The following is a 21,473-nucleotide window of genomic DNA, read 5'->3' on the forward strand; positions in this document are numbered from 1 at the left end:
TAATTTCCCCCTTTTTTTTTTTTTTTTTTTTTAGTGAATTGACTTCATGTGATATTTATCTCATGTTTTTAAATTTTTGCTTTTATTTATATCACATGTTTTTAATTAATTGGCTTTTTTTTATCTCATGTGATATTTCACAAAAATTTTTTATCTAACCACAGCTAGCTATGCCCCATTGTTTATATTTTGCTGGCATCTGTCAGAATGCCATTCTGCTGCGGGAGTTCGTCGCGAGGGGATGGGTCGGGAAGGGGGGGTGACAGGTTTTTATTTGATTATTTCTATTTATTTTTCTATTTCGTTGAGTCGTCGTGGACAACGCTGGTCATCGTGATTGACCCCAGGATTACATCGGTGGATCTTTTTTTTTTTTTTTTTTAACAATAAAGGACGTGTCAAAAAACTTTGTTGTGTTTTTATTTCAATTAAAGGATTTTTTTTTTCTAAAAGTCTGGGCTTTTTATTTAAATTTATTTACATTTATTTTAACTTTTTTTACTGAATGGGTAGGAGTACAAGTACCCCTTACTCATTCACGAGTGCGAAAGGGGGGCACATCTTGTGCCGAGGACATTTAGTTTGGCGGGGGGAGGGAGAGCGCGCTAGCTCGTCCCCTGCCCCCTTTTCCTGACTTGCCAGGCCTGTGCTCGGATCAAGGGTCTGGTTAGGAAATTTTATTCCTGCATTTCTAGGGGTGGGGTTCCTCCTTAAAATTCCTTCCAGACCTTAAGGCCTGGTATGACTTTGAGGGTGGACCTCATGCACTTTTATTTTCTTTTATTTAAATGGGGTCCCTCCTAACATTCCTACCAGACCTAAAGGGTCTGGTATTGTTTGGGAGGGGGAACCGCACACAATTTTTTTTTTTTACAAATGTCATTTTTGCTGCAGCAGGTTCTATACATTGTACAGATGTGTCACTTTACAGGCAGTTTAAGGGGACCCCCCAAGCACGATATTTAAAGGAATTTTTCATATGATTTTTTTTCAATTTAAGCAATGTTAAAAATCACTGCTCCTTTAAAAACGGTATTTTTGAAAAGTGTTTTTTTTATTGATACATGTCCCCCAGGGCAGTACCTGAATCCCCATACCCTTTTTATGGCCAATAACTTGCATATAAGCCTTTAAATTGAGTTTGAAGTTCGAGGCACGGAGGGGGGTATAGGTACACTTAAATACTAGACCACACAGGGACTCTTATACACACAACACACAAGCGTGCGAGGGTTGAACTTGATGGACCTGTGTCTGTTTTCAACCTCAAATACTATGTAAGTTCAGCATGACCTGGACTTCCTCCTGCAGGCATATTGAAGATTTATGGTGTGAAGAAGGAAGATCTATTATGTACAGGGGTGTCCATAGCCTTTATGCCGCCTGAGGAGGCTGGGATGGTGGTGGTAGGGGACGGCCATGCTGAATGGTGCACAATCAGTGTGGGGGGAGTGATGCCTCTAAGAGCCGAGTGGAGAAATGTTTGCATCTCCCCACCAGCTCTTAGCAACCTCAGTGCCAGGGAAGCTGTAAGGGAGCATAGCTGCAACTTCACAGGCTTCTCATCCAATCTGAATGCCGGGCAGGAGCCAGGATACCACCTGCCAGGCTCCTTGCTTCATTACTGCACCCCTGCTGGAAGATGTAAGTTGAAGAGATGGGAATCCAGGATGCCTCAGGTCTAACACACACACACACACACCCCTCCAAATCATTGGATTCAGGTGTTCCAATCACCTCCATGGCCACAGATGTATAAAATCAAGCACCTAGGCATGCAGACTGCTTCTACAAACATTTGTGAAAGAATGGTTGCTCTCAGCAGCTCAGTGAATTCAAGCGTGGTACCATGATAGGTTGCCACCTGTGCATTAAGTATATCCGTGAAATTTCCTTGCTACTAAATATTCCACGGTAAACTGTTAGTGGTATTATAACAAAGTGGAAACAACTGGGAACAACAGCAACTCAGCCACAAAGTGGTAGGCCATGTAAAATGACAGAGCGGGGTCAGCGCATGCTGAAGTGCACAGTGTGCAGAAGTCGCCAACTGAGTCAATAGCTACAGACCTACAAACTTTGTGTGGCCTTCAGTGTAGAGAGCTTCATGGAATGGGTTTCCATGGCCAAGCAGCTGCATTCAAACCTTACATCCCCAAGTGCAATGCAAAGCGTCAGATGCAGTGGTGTAAAGCGCGCCAACACTGGAATGGGTTTCCATGGCCGAGCAGCTGCATCCAAGCCTTACATAACCAAGTGCAATGTAAAGCGTCGGATGCAGTGGTGTAAAGCACGCCACCATCTGGCAATCCAATGGACATGTCTGGGTTTGGTGGTTGCGAGGAGAACGGTACTTGCCTAACTGCATTGTGCCAAGTGTAAAGTAACTGAGCACCAGTGTACAAAGCAAGATATAAATAATAATAATATAAATAAAGACATGGATGAGCGAGTTCGGGGTGGAGGAACTTGACTGGCCTGCACAGAGTCCTGACCTCAACCCAAGAGAACACTATTGGGATGAATTAGAGCGGAGACTGCGAGCCAGGTCTTCTCGTTCAACATCAGTACCTGACCCCACAAATGCCCTTCTGGAAGAGTTGTCAAACATTACCATAGACACACTCCTAAACCTTGTGGACAGCCTTCCCAAAAGAGTGGACGCTGTTATAGCTGCAAAGGGTGGGCCAACTCAATATTGAACCCTACGGACTAAGGCTTGGCACACACCTTACAACCATCGCAAGACTTTTGTCTTGCGATGGTTGTAAGGTAATTTAAAAAACGTACGATCTGCCTATCTTGCATAGGCAGATCGTACTTGCGATGATCGCAAACCACGCTCCCTGAGGGGCGGGCTTCCGATGACCGCAATGCCGAACAGGCACTGCCGAACTTGCGCACACCGGCCCGTCCGGCTTTTATCTTACGAACATGCTACAGACCCACCGAACATCGTACGATGCTCGGCGGGTTTTGAAACATGTCCGTAAGTTTAAAGTCGTGCGACCTTACAGTAGTAGAGGTCGCACGCCTTCCACACACCTTACGATAATCGCACGATCGGGGGATTTCCACGATTATCGTACGATTATCGTAAGGTGTGTGGGGACCTTAAGACTAGGACGCCATTAAAGTGCATGTGCGTGTAAAGGCAGGCATCCCAATAAAGGAAATTGCTCTGGACAGGAAGTAGTTAAAATCCACAACTAGTAGAGGGAGAGTTGGGATGATTCTAAGCTAAACAGTAACAAGGTTGCAGAGCTGGCTATTAAGTAGGCTTTTTAGTTTGACTTATTCCACAGTGGCTATTGCTGAGACTCCAACAAGATCACTATACTGGATGTGAGACTGGAGGAGAACCATGTCATTGACATACAGTACCTGGTGAGGTCCAGGCCTGGGGCTAAGATAAACCTCCCAGAGCACAGAAATAATGTGAACTCACAATCCGCTACTGTGGCATGGTGAGAAGGCTGTGGCTGCCCTGTGCACTTTTCCGGGCCCATAGACCAGAATAAGCATAGTTGTGCTATAGCTCCCTCTACAGACCTTCATGACCTAGTATACACGGAGTGGCCAAATTATTATGACCACCTGACGTTTGTAGGTTAATTAGCGATAATTGCGTGCTGAAGTTGCTAGAGGGCCAGACCATTATAAATAGGGAAGCAGGTTGTTTACCACGACAGTAGAAGTGAAGCCAAGGAGCGAGTATCAGCAAAACAGCAGAATTCGTTAAATGTTCAAGAGCAGCTGTTGTTAAAGTGTTTAAAGACTGGACTGTCAGCAGAAAATCTGGGTCTGAACATGCGAATTGTGGCCATCAGCGACTAGTCAATGTTAGGGCAGAACGGAGAGTGGCAAGACTGGTACAAGACAACAGAAGGGCAACAGTGCAGTGTCAGATTCCTCACATCATATTTCAACATCTCGTGGAGTCACAAGGGGGCCCCACGAAGTCATCATGTGGAGTCATCTCGTGGCCCAACAAAGTACTGATGGGGTGTTCATAATAATCTGGCCACTCAGTGTATATGCTGCTGTGTGCTATGTGTGTATGCTATCTGCTGTTAGCACTAGTCCTCCTTTTCCTAAGTGGAGGATGGTATGGAATGCAGGAATGTGAAGACTTTTTTGTTATAATCCCAATTCACTTTGTCTTTATAGGAATTGAAGAATTATTCATCTACAACAATATCATCTTTTTCTTCATGTCAGCTTAATAAATATGCTGGAAAAACAGAATCCATTTAACAATACACAATTGTTCCAGATAGTAGTATACCACGGTCCTCCCGCCCATTTCATTGGACCGTACATAAAAGTCAGCTTACATGTTTTTATTAGATCTTATGCATTATTCTAATCTTTGTTAATTTCTTATATGATGGTGGTAGATAATATTGAAACTATGCCTCCAGGTGCATAAAGTATGCATAGGTATTGTATAAAAAAAGTAATAATGTCATGGAAAATCTTTATTGAATGCAATACAAAGGCTGACATTGCTTTTTGAAAATAATTTTTAGAGCGGAACGCCAGGGAAATTTTTCTAAGCCCCTGCATTGGGGCTACCGCCTAACTGCAAGGGTTAGGTGCTCGTTTCTGTCTGGGGTAAAAAAATAACCATTATATTCACCCGATCCTCCGAGATGGCTTGCTGTTAGACCAGTCCCTTCCGCCTTGCTCACCCTCCGCTGCAGCAGTCTAAGGTCTTGAGAGCAATCACATTCTATACGCTGGGAGGTATTCATAAAAACTGGAGCAGACAGAATCTGGAGCAGTTGCTTATGGCAACCAATCAGTTTCTTTTTTCAATTTGTTCAGTTAAGCTTTGAAAATGGAAGAGAGAAGCTGATAGGTTGCCATGGGCAACTGCTCCAGATTCTGTCTGCTCCAGTTTTTATGAATTCCCTTTAACTACAATGAGGACGCCGAGGGGCATACCGTCACTGCAGCATGGGGGGCGAAAGGCAGAAGGGACCAGTCCAAGAGCAAGCCAGCTCCAAGCTTGCTCCCATGATAGACTACAGTCTCAATTCAAATTCGTAAACTAACCATGAGATTGTAGTCCATCACGGGAGCGTGCCTGGAGCGGTGGCTACTTTACCACACACACAGGGACCAGGGGCAACAAAGGTAGCCACCTCCAGAAGAAATGTACAAATAAGCTTCCTTTTTGTTAATAGTTAAGGTACTTGAATGCATTTTTAGGATTTAACTCCAGAGTTTAGTGTTACTTTAAATCTGAATGTGAAGCATAGTCTGAATCCTCTGCCCTCATCAGTCATGCTAAGAATTTTATACCACTCCTAACTACTGTACTTTTTTTGGACATTGGCATGGCAAAGAAGCATGCACAAAAGGAAAACATTGGCACTGGCTGTGATCAGCAAACTGGAAACATTGGCACTGGCTTTAGTCAACAAAGTGGAAACACTGGAACTTGCTATAATATCAACACTGGCACTGGCTGCGATTAGGTGTATAATAGGGACTGTGATCACAGATGTGATTTTAGCAGAAACCGTCAGATATGGGACACTAGCTGCAATTGGCACTTAGCTATCTTCTCTCACAATTGCTCTGTGAGAGGAAGAGAAAAGCTGGCTGCTGACCACAGCCAGAGTTTATGCTTGTGATTGCTGTCACTGGTTACAGCCATCACAAGGTAGAGAGCTACTCTCATTTGCACTGTACCTTTTTGTTTGTGATTTGCCCTGTCCAATGACAGCACTAACAGCCACTGCGCATGCACGCACAGGAAAAAAGGACATTTAAAAACATCCACTCACAAGAGGAAGTGCCCCCATGGCTGGTTGTGGGGTGATTGACTGTGGTAAGAAAAATTGTTGTATTTTAACCACTTGCCGTCCGCCCGTTGTAAAAAAACGGACGGACGGCACTGCAGCATTGGCGGGTTGCCGTCGCCAGACGGCATTTTTTTCCTGCTCGCGCGCGCCCCTCCTACCGGGCACGCACGGGCATAAAAGACCCGACCAATGCAAACACCCGTTACCGGGTGTTTCACATATAGGCGATCAGTGGCTCCATAGCCCGCCGATCGTCTATATGTGCTCGTTTCCAAAGCCTAGAATATAGTAAAAAAATTAAAACCACAGTGGTGAATAAAAACCACCAAAAGAAAGCTCTATCTGTCCTTAAAAAAAGGGTATAAAATTTATTTCAGTACAGCGCTGCATGACGGAATAAATGTCAGTCAAAGTACCGCAGCGCTGAATACTGAAAAATGGCCTGGATGGGAAGGGGGTTTAACACCGCGGATGTCAACTGGTTAATAACGGTTATATTTTATTGCTTCCCTGGTTTATGGACATTTTAAAAGACTTTTACTTGAAGCAAAAAACATCTCCAAGTCAATTATCACAATAACACCTCTAAGCTCCGATCTCTATCTCTATAGCCTAACCTTTTACAATAGGTGTTACTACTAGTATGTCAAGAAAACAATTATTTTCTGATTGGGTATATTCCAGTGCTACTCCTTTAAATACTTGTGTTAGCCAATATATATATATAAGATATTACGTAAACTACAAACTTTCTTTATTGATAAATGACTAACACGGTTTAAGACTCTACTGCTGCTAGACATCCTCAAATCAAGACTTTCCTCTTACATTCTTTTGCAAAAAGCGGGTTTAATCCCTGAAATACTTGCAAAGTGCAACTATTCATATTGAATGCCTTTAATTAATTCATTCATTCATTCATCCATCAATCAACCATCCCACAACCTTAATCAAAGCCCTTTTTAAAAGGAAGCTTAGTAGGGTGATTTTACCATCTCTATAAACACCACCCCTAGTTAAATAAGAATCACACTCATAACCCCTGACAGGGACAAGCACCTTCATTCTTATTCACACACACTGAACATATGGGATAGTTGGAAGGCAACACACTCTGGTGAGACAGCACATGCCTTTTATTTCCACATCCTAAGTACAGCATTTTTATAAATGTCCCTATTTTACCTTCCCCAAATTCAACTGACAATGAAAGATATGTTCACACTTAAGAGATACTATAACCACAATCAGGACAGTTTAAGAGAATAATTATCTTACAGTATTTCTTAAATATGCACAAAAATCTCTGCCTTCTTTGAAATCAACAATATGGGAGGTTAAAAAAAAAACTACTAGAGGTGACTAATATTACAGGCATTTATATAGCGTAAACAATTTATGCAACTGTAAATCTATAGCACTTCCTGCCCTCAAGGAGCTTACAATCTAAGGTCTCAATGTCATATACAAGCATACCAATTAACCTACCAGCATGTCTGGAGTGTGGGAAAAAAACAGAGTACCTAGAGGAAACCACGCAAGCACAGGAAGAAAATGCAAATTCACAGGGCTATTCACAAAAGGGTGAAGGGTTTGGAGAAGGCAGGAGAAGTGAACAATCTAGGCCAAATTAGCTGGACTGGAAAGTGAGCTGAACTGGAGATTTTTGTTTCCAAATCAGCTATTTTGGCCTAGATTGTTCTTCTCCTGCCTTCTCCAAACTCTTCACCCTTTGTGAATAGCCCTGTCAATATAGATATTGTCCTGGCTGGGATTCTGAGGACCCTAGTGCTGCAAAGCAGGCTTGTTAACTTCTATGCCACCGTGCTGCCCCCAAAACGTACAGCCCTAAACAAGGTTTATTCTAATATGTGTAAACTATGTATAATATTTGGCAGACCTTAAACCTCATACATCAAATGTCTCACATCCCCACGCCTTCTCTACTTCTTTCATTTGATGCAGAGAAAAAGGTCAGCGGCAAAGACAGGAGATGTCTGAATCTGACTTTGGCATATCTCTACAGTTTCTTGAAGGGAACCAAAGTCTATATACAGCTGGGCTAAAAGCAGAACTTCAGGAATTTTTAAATTAACCCTTCCAGTGGGGCTACCACGCATGTCAAGGGTTAAAGTGACACTAAACCCTACAAAATTTTTCTACTAACACATATTGTATCTACATATTAAGCCTTCAACAAATCCACATTCATTTTTTATTCAAAATCAATTCTTACTGTTTTTTTTCTACTTTTAAAAGCCTTCCCTGTGTGCTACCTGTGCCTCTTGTTCCCAGCTGCATAGGACAGCTTTCCCAAGTGTCTGTGTAGCAAAGGATGTGAGCTGGCACATGCGCAGTTGATGTTACCAGATAGCAGAGGAGGGAGATATTGTGAATCAATGAACACATACTGGGAGTACGCACACAGGACAGACTCAATGGGACACAGGAAGAAATAGGATTCGGCGCAGGATCAGAGAGTGGCAATAGCCCTGAGGAGACAGTTCAAAATGACTGGAAGTTCCGAGCCCATCAGCTGTCATGGCACTCCCTCCAGCCTGTCCCCTCCTCCACAGTAGATTAGAATGTTCTTCAGCATCCTCATGTCTATGCACAGTATAGACGTGATGATTTACTGTACTTTAAACCGCTGCAGAGGAGGAGGAGAGACATTCTAGGGACCATTCTAAGAAGAAGTTTTGGGTGAGTAATTCTTTGGGGGGTTTTAATCTAGACACAAACGTGCGGTTAACCCTTGCAGTGTGCGGGGGTAGCCCCACTGCAATGGTTAATAAAATAAAAATCCTGGAGTTCTGCTTTATGCTTCAGTATACAACACAGTGTTATGTTCAGCTTTTTAAAAAAAAAAAAATATGTTATGACTGCCCCTTCTCGCCACTGTTATTGAACCTATGGATAAATCCTTGGCACCCTAGTTAGAACAGCTATTAATATACCATTATATTAATTATATAAATATAAAATTGCCCTTTTTGTGGATGACATTTCATGCACATTAACCTGCCCACATCCGTTACCAAACCTAAGTAAACTAATAGGTCAATTCTGTAATCTGTCAGGATTCAAACCTAAGCCAAAGGAAACTCCATTACACTTACCTTATACCCAGCAATCAGCTTTGGTAGTAGCCTTCAAATTCCACTGGATAATGAACAGTGTGAAATATCTAGGGATTCAGGAAACTTCAAACTTATAAGACCTTTTGTCCCATACACTCTCCTAATAAGCAAACCTCCTGAAGGGTTATACTGGCACAACTACAAAATACTGCTCACAGAATATTCTTCCTATTCTACTTGCCACCCATATCTGTCTCTATGGCTGGACTTAACAAGGTTCTATCACATATCACAGAGTTCAAAACTTCCACTTGCTCGCTCACAATTGGTGAGTGAAAACTGGGTGGGGACGAGTGGAAATTCAGGGGGGGAAACTGCCGCCGCTTCAGCAGCGGCGTTCAACGTGTCAGTTCTCTCTATTCTCCTCGGCCGCTACAGAGCGGCAGAGGAGGAGAAGAATCAGTTCGGCTGTCTTCACTTACATCAGCTCTTCAGGCCACCTGCAGCTTCCTTTGCAGACCTCAGCTGCCATAGTGTTAGGATCCAGAGCGCCTCTAGGTGGCGCAGGAGCTGAGACCTGCAGCTCCAGTGCTCACCTGCGGGTGTTTCCCAGCTGCCAGTACTTCCTGGGAGGATATTTAAACCCTCCCTGCAGTCAGGATGATGGCTCAGTATCGTGTCCTGTTTCCTGAAACTTGAACCCTGAGTCCCCAGTTTCGGTGAACCCTGCTTTCTGTCCAGACTCCTGTTACCAGTCCTGTACCCTGTTTGTGTCCCGAGCCCGGTTACCCATTTGCAGTCCTAGATACCTCTTGTTGCCATTACCTGCCTTTCCCCCTGTTGCCATTACCTGCTTGTCCTCTTGTTGCCATTACCTGCCTTTCCTCCTGTTGCCATTACCTGCTTGTCCTCCAGTTGCCATTACCTGCTTGTAGTCTGGTTGATGTTACTTATTTATGTTTGCTTTTGGGTGTTGTTTAGTTTTGCTGTTTATTAAACTGTATATAATACATTCTGCCCTGTCCGGTGTGGTCATAAGTGTTTGGTCTGCCTGTGTGGGTACCTGCGCAGGTGTGGGGTCACCTGTGCCGGTATCCCTGACACATAGGCTACGAGGAAGACAGCAGAGACACTATTGGCAGGCTAGCGCGGGAGAGGCAGGACAGGAGGGAGGCTTCACCTCAGACATGGAGGATACATTGCTGTATCCTTCATGTACATTGCCCCCCCCCTCACCACCACCAGGAGAGGAAGATGTGCACTGTAAGTCCCTGTTATTTCTACCTTACACCGCTGACCTCTGCACTATGCATTACATTACTGACTTCTATACTGTGTGTTACATTACTGACCTCTGTACTGTGCTTTACATTACTGACCTCTGTACTGTATGTCATACTTCTGACCTCTGTACTGTGCGTTACATTACTGACCTCTGTACTGTGTGTTACATTACTGACCTCTTTACTGTGCATCATACTGCTGACCTTTTTACTGTGCGTTACATTACCGACCTCTGTACTGCTGACCTCTGTAATGTGCGTTACATTGCTGACCTCTGTGTCATGCTGCTGACCTCTGTATTGTGTGTCATACCATTGGCATCTGTACTCTGTGTCACACCACTGACCTCTGCACTCTGCAGTGTTACTGATCTCTGTACTGTACGTCATACAACTGACCTCTGCACTCGGTACATATGCACTCTGCGTCACACCGCCGGCCTCTGTACTCTGCGTCGCACCGCCGGTTTCTGTACTCAGCATCGCACCGCTGGTTTCTATACTCTGCATCACACCCCTGGTTTCTGTACTCTGCATCACACCGCTGGTCTCTGTATTCGGCATGACACCACTGGTTTCTGTACTATGCGTTGTTACTGATGTCTGTACTCTGTCTGGAATACATCCAGTGATAAAGCCTAGGCTGGGATAGTGTCATCAGTTAGCTGCAGGCAGGAGGAAGCATTTCTTCAGTCTCCTCTACCCCAGCAAAAAGACTGCAATGGTCTAAAACTGACCAAACACTGATAGATTTCCATACAAAGTTCATATAAAAAATATCAACTAGATATTCATACTAGAACTGCAGAGCATGTTCGGCTGAGCGAAGTGCAGCCAAAGGCAGCCGATGTACGGCTGATTTCAGCCGATGTACTGTTGAAATCAGCGGTACTGAATGCAGGGTGGATTTGGCCATCTCATTTGCCAGAAATACTACCATGCTGCTCGATTTGTCCAAATACTCCAATGGAATAACCCTATTCTACAGCAAGACTGTCAGATATCAAAGAAAACCTCATTCGTTCTATCCCCTTGCATGACCTAACTTGTAGCCCAAAAACATCCTAAAACTCACAAAATTAAAGACAACACAACCTCCCTGTAGAAGAATGTTCCACCCTATACAATTAAGCCACTTTATTTCAACTATATTTCAACAGAGGTCTTGATGGACTCTATTCAAGTCAGGATCTCTATGCAGAAAACACCTGCAGCTGTAGTCTCTGTGTTCCTGCCAAATGGGACCCTTTTAGGTTATGTCCCCCCTATAAAGCTGGCTTCTTTGGGCTTTAACTTAGCTTTATTTATTCCTTGTATTCTATATTCTATTCTAGCTGTCTCTGCACAATGAGTCACTCAGAGCGCAGAAAAGATTCTCACATGATCATTAGAAAAAGGGTCACTTCTTAAGGTAGGTAGTGGAGAGAATGGAAAAAATAGAGCACAGTGAGTTGACATGTAATTTTCATCCCTCTGTCCAGTGAAGACCAGGAGGAAGACTCTAGAGCCCCCCATTCCCAAAGCTCTTAGAGGCATGATCATTCCTCTTCTAAGTTGCTGGTCAGAATTTTCTTGTAGGTGTCACCATTGCTCAAGGCCAGGTGAGGAAGATGCCCTACCTGACAAACTCATCTTTAAAAACTGTTTCCACAAGGCCTCTAGGTACAAAGATGCTGGAAGCAGGTAGGTAATTTCCGATATAGTTAAGGAGTTTATATCTGAGTTCAAAGCACTTCTGAGGCATTCAGAACACTAGACCAACCTGTTGCACTGACTCCTATGATGCAGTCAAGTGGAGAGAAGGAGAAATGTGAAGAGTCTGGTGATACTGACAGCCATTCAAGATTTGATTTTCAATGGAATTGAACAATGGAACAATTCAATCAATTCAATGGCAACACCCGGCTCCCAAAAAGTTCAGAGATACTATGCCCATCTTAAGAAGCTGACCGATACTTTTCCTCTAATAAATGAATTTAAAGTGATATTAAAGTCAAAAGTTTTTTTATCCGATTTCAATTGTTGCTTAAATTACTTGCAATGGATGTTGCTTCTTGATGTTTAAAAATTTTAGTTACCTGCAGAATCAGCTGGTTCCCTGAGCACTGGCCCTGATATCCTGTTTTAGGTTGGCTCCTTTCTCTTGCAGGGCACAATGGAGCCACTTTAGTGTGCTAGTGAGCTGTGTGTGTCTCCATAAACACACAGGCTAGGCAGGGCAAGTCACTACCATACTTCCTGATCCCCACTCCTGCCTTCTTCCTTCTCCAAGCAAGTAGATAAACAGTTGCTGAGAACTGTGCTGTCCCTTGTGATCTTTTACTGGATAGGAAGTTCAGTGAAGCTGGGAGAGTTGGAGCCAGCTGTTCAAAAACATGAATGTAAGTGTTTGGGCAAAAATGTAAAGAAATACTTTGCTGGCAAATGCATATTTGCTAGATCTGGATTCATTTCTGTAAAAAAAAGTTTAAGAGTTTACTACTACGGACATTTTTCTGAATGAATAGTCAAGAAAATCAGCCCTCCAGGACGGGTTGAAAAAGATGTATTCTCTCTTAGAAGCTGACACAGCATCCTTGAACTCTGTAGTAAATGCCATTGTTATGCACTTAAGGTGCCATGTCACCTTGTCTTTGAAAGGCTCCGTAATGTTTAAGGATGTATTAGATCTTATGAAAAGTAAACTTGGCAGCAGACAGCAAATTCAGATTGACAATTGCACTGACTTCAGTCATTAGAGCTTGGGCTGGTTATTCAAGCTCTGGGTGAGCCCAAACTATTGGCAGTCTTTATTGGAGAGGCCACCATTAACACAATCAGAGGGCTCTCAAAAGTAATGTTACACAACACCAGTAAAAATGAGTCCTTACATCCCAATACATGTTTTCAAAAGTTTTTTTGCTTTCCCGTTAAAGATATTTATCTACAGTGCAAATACTTACCTTTGGAAGTTTCGACCTTGAAAATTATATTTACCAAAGTTCTAGTCTCCATTCGGATACTTCTTCAGGAGCATAGACTCTACCTGGACAATATTCTTTTTAAGCCATGTCCAGGGAACATCTCCTAGCAGGGGCGGACCTACTGGCAGTGCAGACAGTGCGGCTGCCCCCAGGCACAAGGCTGGGGTCCACTTAGCAGGGGCGGACTGAGCAATTGCTGTCATGCCCCCCGGGCTCTCTTATGCCCCATAAAAATGGCCCCCGTCCCAGCACCAGCCATCACTGATTTCAGCTCTCCCTTCTCGGATGCTCTGCAGCAGCAGCGGCTGAAGAGCAGAAGAAGCGGTTCGGTTGTCTTTGATATCTGCCCGCCTTACTGATCGGGCTTCTTGATGGCCACCTGCAGCTGCCATAGGCTGGGAGGGAGGCTGCAGACCTATCATTGGCTGGCTGTAAATTTCAGGAAAGTGAGTCCTGAAGTGAGGGCACAAGGCTGCTTCAGCTCAGGTCCCCAGATCATCTATGTGCACTGTAAGTTCTTGTTTTTTCTGTGTTACACCGCTGACCTCTGCACTCTGCATTACATCACTGACTCCTGACCTCTCCATTACATCATTGAGCTCTTCACTCTGCCTTACATTACTGACTTCTGACCTGTGGATTACACTGCTGACCTCTGCACTCTGCATTACGCCAATGACCTCTGCACTCTGCGTTACATCACTGACCTCTGCGTTACATTACTGACTTCTGACCTATGCATTATACCATTGACCCTCTGTACTATGCGTTACATTACTGATCTCTGCATTACACCACTAACCTATGTACTCTGTGTTACACCGCTGACCTCTGTACTATACGTTATATTACTGACCTCTATGTTACACCACTGACTTATCCATTATACCACTGACCTCTGTACTCTGCGTTACACCACTGATCTCTGTATTATGCGTTACACCGGTGACCTCTGCACCCTATGTTACATTACTGGCTTATTGTAATGCATTACATCAATTCATAGATCACACAAGTGATGAGTTGCTGGATGACTCACAACTGTGGAGTATCTGCTTACTATCCACAGATCTGGGGTTGTAGTTTGTACAGTCAATCTGGTAGGTCAGGCAGATGTGATACAGGGGCAGTGGTGAAACGTCTCTTAAGTGCATCAGTCTTCCAAATAAATTTGGTTTTGGTTGCAACTCTGGTTAATTTGGTTAAAGGTCTGACTATATCAGAAAAGTTCTTTATGAACTTCCTATAGAAGTTCTAAAAACCTAAGAATCTTTGAAAAGTTTATGATGCAGTCAACTACGGATTTGTACATTTGTATTCCCTCTGGAGAGACTATAGGGTCTATTCACAAAGCTGCCAAAGGATCTAGCCGTAGCTTTGGCCGATCCTTCAGCTAGCTTCAGCCCCAGGACCCCTTCGGTTCAGTAGAACCGAAGGGGTGCTGTACGGGCTATTCACTATAGCCTGTACAGCTCCCGAACATGGCCGAGCGGCTCAGTCGAGCCAAACGCATATGGCTCGGCTGAGCCGCTCTGAAAGTCGAAGCTGGCCGGCCGACAGCCTGCTTCTGACAGCTGGGTGGAGCCAGCCGTGATCTTACGGCTGGGTCCGGCCACTTTCAGAGAGATCAGCGTCCCTTGTTACCTGCTAACCAGGGACACTGATCTCCAAACAGCAAACTCTCCCTGGTGCTCTGGGAGTCTCCCGCTCCCGGCCGCCCAAGGAGAGATACACTGCCGACTCTTTTTTTTTTTATTCTGACACGGAGCCGTGTCAGAATAGAAAAAATAAAAAAAATAAAAAAAAATAAAATAAACAATTTTTTGCCCATTGGAATGCATTGCTAGATTCCTACTGGCTATTCCCATTACCATTGGATATTCCTATTAGCATTGTACACGCCCTCTGCTGCAGTTCTCCATCAGGTCCATCAGCAGAGGGCGGGTACAATGCTAGTTTACTATTGGCTATTGCAAATTGAAATAGCCAATAGGAATCTAGCAATGCATTCCAATGGGCAAAAATGTATGTTTTTTTTCTATTCTGACACGGCTCCGTGTCAGAATAAAGAAAAAAAAAAGAAAAAGCAGTGTTTCTCTCCTGGGCAGCCAGGGCGGGAGGCTCCCAGATCGCCCGGGAGAGTTTTTTCCTTCCGTTTTTTTTTTACGGCAACAGAGCTGCCGGACAATAGAAAACTATTGGGCGGAGCTAGCTGTCACTGCTAGCTCCGCACAATCGTTTTCTATTTACTTTTTTAAAACTTTTAAAACTATTTTTCTGTTCTGCTCGGCCCCTCTGAAGGACCGAGCAGAACAGCTGAGCCGAATGCCGCTCAGCGGCATTCGGCTATTCACTCACTGCTAGACAGCTTAGTGAATGGACCCCTATGTATCCAAGGAAAGAAATTGATGGAGACTCAAATACATATTTCTCTAGTTTTGCATATACTGTATGTTGTGGACCCACAATCTGGAGAGAACACATTTCACATGTTTGCGGTGTTCCCTTAAGTTGTTGCAATAGAATAGTATGTCATCTCTGTAAATGACAACACAGACATCTAGTAAATCTCTACTCATTGTCATTGTCATTGATAAAATATTGGAATGTTGCTGTGGTGTAGTTCTAGTGACATTGTATTCCAACAAAAGGTAGATTGATGTAGCTTCAACCAGGGAAGACCTAAGATGATTGGGAAAAGAGGTGAAGGAAACACATCAAAGGTTACATACTCTACATGGGTGTCATTAGACATGACAATCAAAGACTGTGTCTGTAAATTGATAGGACCTGATGTCCTTTAAGTGTTGGTATTTTATTATTTTCAACAAACTTCAGTCAATGAAGTTGCCACAAGCCCCTGAGTCCACCATAGCTTTAACCACTTCAAGACCAGGTGTTTAGACCCCCTTCCTGGCCAGGCCATTTTTCAGTGTTCAGCGCTGCAGTACTTTGACTGACGTTTATTCCGTCATGCAACGCTGAATTTTATACCATTTTTTGGGGACAGATAGAGCTTTCTTTTGTGTTATGAGTGATGAGTGTTATGAGTGATTGATGGCCCAAATGATTGCTCTCATTGCGACGTTCGCGGCGATATGTAACATGTGTAGCGCAATTGTCGTTTTTGCGCGCTTGGGCACCGGGCGCATATTTACGTTTATAGGTGTGTAAACGTGGGGGTGGGGGAGTTAAACATTTTGGGGGTTTTTTTTCACTTTTTTTATATGTGACTTTTATTTTACTTTTTTATATGTGACTTTTATTTTTTTTTATTTATATATATATATATAATGCATTGGTCGGGTCTTTTCTGCCCGTGCGTGCACGCTAGGGGGCGCCCGCGAGCAGAAAAAAAATGCCGTCTGGTGACGGCAACCCGCCAATGCTGTAGTGCCGTATGTCCGTTTTTTTACAACGGGCGGACGGCAAGAGGTTAAAAGCTTTTACTGCTCATCAGTTTAGTGTTATCAGTGATTGATGGCCCTAGACTTTTTGCTCTCACTCGGACGTTCGCGGCGATATGTAACATGTGCGGCGTAATGGGTGCAATCGTCTTTTTTGCACGTATGCTCCCCCGATGCATGTTTGCATGCGTGTATGTATGGGTGGGAACAACCAGGGAATCACCAGCACTCAATAGTTGAGTGCTGGTGATTCCCTGCTTGTTCTATGTCTGCACAGCGCCATCTGTGAACTAATATCACTGAGAGCACCATCTTCTCTTATCTGGCCGGGACTGCTGTGAGGTGTGCGGAGGGCTCCCCCAACGACCTACATATGTATGGGTGGGGACTTTAAGGTCCCATTCACACTGCACGATTCGCAAATCGCGCGTTTGTCGCGCGATTTTCATTTTGCGCGATATCGCGCAAATGCTTTTATTGAGCAAGCTAGAATCGCGGCAAACTCCGCTCCAAAAAGGGTCCTGCTGTAGTGACGCACGACCCGCGACAGCAGGACCCTTTGCCCCATTGCCAAGCATTAGAGAGCGATATCGCGCGGTAAATAGCTGTATCGCTCAGTGTGAACGGGGCCTAAAAATTGTTTTTTTATTCTTTTTTATGTGTAACTTTAAAACTTTTTTTTGGGAGGGGGACTTTTTTAAAACTTTTTTTTCCTCTAAACTTTATTGCTATCACATACGGGGGCTGATAAACCCCCCCTATGTGATAGCAAAATATGTGACAGGTCCTCTTTATGGAGACATCAGGGGTCTCCAAGAAGCTTACCATAATTGTTTTTCTTAGGAATAGGATATGACTCTAATAGATGATCAGACGAGGCACAGTACATACATAGGTTGAGGGTTCAATGCCTACGTCTCTCTTCTTGAGAAATGGGACCACGGATTGTTCTGATCTCCATAGGAACCTCTGGATTTGGAGGGATTGGGGTACATGGAGAATAGGCTGTACTGGAGACTCTTCCTGCTCTCGTTTTACGCAACCTCCTATCAATGGTTATGCAGAAGTGTATTTATGCGTCAAGTGGGAGTGGTAGCTCAGTTCTGGCTAGCTCATCTTTTAAGACTTCTGAAAGACCTAGGCAGCATTAGACTGATGTAATTCCATTGGGTCTCTCTAGCCCATTGTTTGAGCTCAGCGATATAGTCTTCTACAGGTCATTTGCCCTGCCTCAAATTTATAATAGCGGATTCTGCAAACGACTGTTAAATTGGTTCTACATATAGTAAGCCATTTGCCTCCAAGAAGTTGGAGAACAAATTCATAATGGGGTCATGCCTCTCCCAATATGTGTTGGCCCAGGCCCAAGGTTCACCACAAAGGTAAGAAATGATTGTGCAAACTTTTATTCTATTGTAGGGGTATGTCCTGGGTTAGAGGTCAAACATCAGCTTGCATGTGTTAATAAATTCATGGTATTGTCTCCGATCACCAGAGGAAATATCGGGGGGATTAACCTTGGGTTCAGAGAAGTCACTTGTGGAGGGTCTGGTAGTTAGATTTTGAGAAATGTAGAGTCTAAGATTCTTATTCTCTAATAGAAGGTCATTAACCTTTTGTGTTAAGGCATCTAGCCTTCGTGTTAAATGTAATACATGCGTAGTAACCTCCACTGGATCTATTGTTAGAAGGTCCTATTAAACTGTAACGCATGCAACGCACTTACATGAATACGTAGAGCACACAGGTGACAAGTTGCTGGATGAATCACAACTGCGGAGTACAGTAATACCTTGGTTCACGAACGCTTCTGTTCACGAACAATTTGGTTCGCGAACAGGAAGTTCAGCACAATTTTGCTTCTGTTCGTGAACTCCAAATCAGGTGACGAACACGACCGCGGCCATCTTCCCCACTCTGACACGTGGCCATGGCTTCCTCTAGTCGAGATTGCGGTCACAGACAGACCTGTGCACACTTGCTGTGAAGCTTTTTTGTGTGCTTTTTAGCACATACAGTACTGTACAGTATTATTCAATCCAGCAGGGCTCCAAAGAAAGTGCAGAGCAAGCATGGTGGTAAAAGGAAAGTGCAGAGTGGTAATGAATTTACATATGGTTCAGAACGGATTAACCTCATTTACATTTAACCCTATGGGAAAATTTTATTCTGTTCACGACCAAAATCGGTTTGTGGCCACGTTTGTAGGAGTCAGAATGGATTAACACTATTTACATTGAACCTTATGGGGAAATTTTATTTGTTCGCGACCAATTCAGTTTGCGACAAGAATCGTGGAACGAATTAAGTTCATGAACCGAGGTACCACTATATCTGCTTACTATCCACAGATCTGGGGTGGTATAGCCTGGGGTAGTGAAATCTAAGTGTTTGTTGTTTACTAGGATGCCAAGCATTTCAAACTTCCTGGCTTTAAGTTGGAGAAGTGGGTGGTGCTGGAGTCTGTTCCTGGGTAAGTATATTACTGACCTCTGCATTACACCACTGACCTCTGCATTATACTCCTGACCTCTGTACTTTGTGTTACATTATGACCTCTGCATTACACTGCTGACCTCTGTACTCTGTTACACCACTGACTTCTATACTATGTGGTACACTGCTGACCTCTGTACTATGCATTACATTACTGACTTCTACATTACACCACTGACCTCTGCATTACATCACTGACCTCTGTACTATGCTTTACAACTGACCTCTGCACTCTGCGTTACACCACTTACCTCTGCAACTGCATTACAACTGACCTCGGCACTTTGCGTTACAACTGACCTCTGCACCTTGGCGATTTAATTTTTCAAATTTGGCTGCGTTAGGTCCCATGCGGCAGCCTTCTGGAGAACCACGCTGCACTTTATTACAGCGCTTTCACTGCCGGCACATCTCCATCTTCTGAGACTTTCCGCACCCCTCCTGAGACCCTCTGTCCGAGACATCATGCCAGGCCCCTGGAGCAGATTGGCAGCACAGAGTATGTAGCATATTAATATACTATTTTGCATTACTGTATAATGTATTGCTTGGATTTGTAGTCCCTCCACAGCCAGTGCCATTCTGCATTAGAGTGTAAGCTCCACTGTACAAAGTCTGATGTGACTGGCTCAGTGTCCTCTGTACAGCACTATGGTATATGTCAGAGCTATATAATTGTATAAAAATAATAGTTTGCGATTATGGGAGAACATTAGAGTGTAAGCTTCTTTGGTGCAGAGACTGCTGGGGGGTTGGGGAGCCAGTGAGATCCGATCCCACAAGCCCCTCCTTTAGCAAATGGGATGCGGGGGCCGAGAAAAAATCTTGCACCAGGGCCCTTTGTTCCTTAGGTCCGCCACTGTCTTCTAGTGCACTGAAATATATTTTGGTTGACACCCCAGACCTTTGAAGCAGCAGGGCGAAAGTGTCACTTCACAAAAAAAAGTGTTGCCATTTAAGCCAGACACAGTTGGTGTTTGAGATTCCTGGACTTGTCACAGTTATTCAGATGCAGTTGGAGAAGGCTGTAGGAGCCGGTTGCCAGGTGTACATGGTGCAAGGCAGATGAAGCCTACCAATTTCACAGGTAGTCTCTAACATACTAGATTTATGAGCGGTGTTTGAAGTCCCGAATAAGGGTGAGCAAATCTGCCTGGGTTCATTTCCCTGGGAGGAAAAATAATGTAGAGTGGGTAGACCGTCCTTTTAATGTGACTTCAGGGGTACAATGGAAAAACACACTAATTCTTAAAAGGTACATAGTTTGGAGATACCCTTAAACTGTATGTGGTATTATAGAACAGTAAGATTTTCACAGTTAGTATCAATTACACTTATTTCTGGCTTTACATATTTTTGATGTCAAACTGACTGTTTAATGTTTACATTTAGCTTGGCTTAATACATCAACAGCACCCCAATCTATTTCTGTCAGGGCTCCACCCTGACATTACTGGTTTGCAGCATTCTGGCTTGTCTGCCATTTTACTCACCTGTGTTTCCTTCTTTGTCTGAGCAGACTCTGGAACGTTGCTCACTACTCCCAGGCTCCCTCTTATGGCCAGACAGGAGAGCATCATCTGAGAGAGTCAGATGGGAGTTTCCTGTCTCTGAGTGATGATGTCACCCCACTCACTATATAAACCACTCAGTCCAGTCTGACCTTGCCCTTGCGTGGTCTTCCTGCTAGTGCATTCATGCTGCTCTGAGTATTCTGACGGTCTCTGGCTCCTGCTCCTGGCTTGTTCCTGACAACGCTGATTTCCTCACTCCTGCTCCTAGCTTGTTCCTGACGACAATTTCGCAGTATCGTTTGTAAGCTTCATTTTTCACATTATCACATTTCCTTAAATGTTTATTAAAATGTCAAAACAGAGTGCCTAAAATACATCAAAAGCAAATAGAAAAAAAATAATCCAATCTTAGAGGACCAACACAGAATTTACGCTGCAGCAAACATTAGAAATTTGGCAGCTGTGGTCCAGTTGTGGAAACATTGCATGACACCTTTACAGTAATGGAGCACCAGAATAGGCCAGGAAAGGTGGCAGGAGCTGGTAATGATGGCAGGTATTATTTTTTTCTTTTTTTGGAAGGGTGGGCCGGATCACACTTAAAGTGTATTTTCAATTTTGCAGCCAAACTGGGATAATACCTATTTTATATTTGTTGCATGTCCACAATCACATAGCATTAGCTAAACAAATATTTAAACAATGCTTCCAGTTTAAATTGCTTTTACCTGGGTTGGGGTTTCTTGGCTTCTTAAGGGTTTCTTGGCTTCTTAAGCATTAACATTTTTACTTGGTTCTCCTTCTTCGTAATGCTAGGAGGGTGTTATAGAAATTAATGTATGCTCCTGCGCATTAAAATCCGCTGCACTAAAAAGCACAGTTCTCAGCTCTTTTTTTATAATATGTTTATGCAG

At 43.7% G+C, this 21,473-nt stretch overlaps 1 protein-coding gene across 1 annotated transcript in view; it reads right to left on the reverse strand.

Moving 5' to 3' along the window:
* CUNH16orf45 (chromosome unknown C16orf45 homolog) overlaps window positions 1-21,473 on the reverse strand; it is a 206,589-nt gene that overhangs the window by 32,332 nt on the left and 152,784 nt on the right. The window lies entirely within an intron of this gene.

This window comes from Nanorana parkeri, unplaced genomic scaffold (assembly GCF_000935625.1).
Source record: "Nanorana parkeri isolate BGI_ZX_2015 unplaced genomic scaffold, ASM93562v1 scaffold736, whole genome shotgun sequence".
Lineage (NCBI taxonomy): Eukaryota > Metazoa > Chordata > Amphibia > Anura > Dicroglossidae > Nanorana > Nanorana parkeri.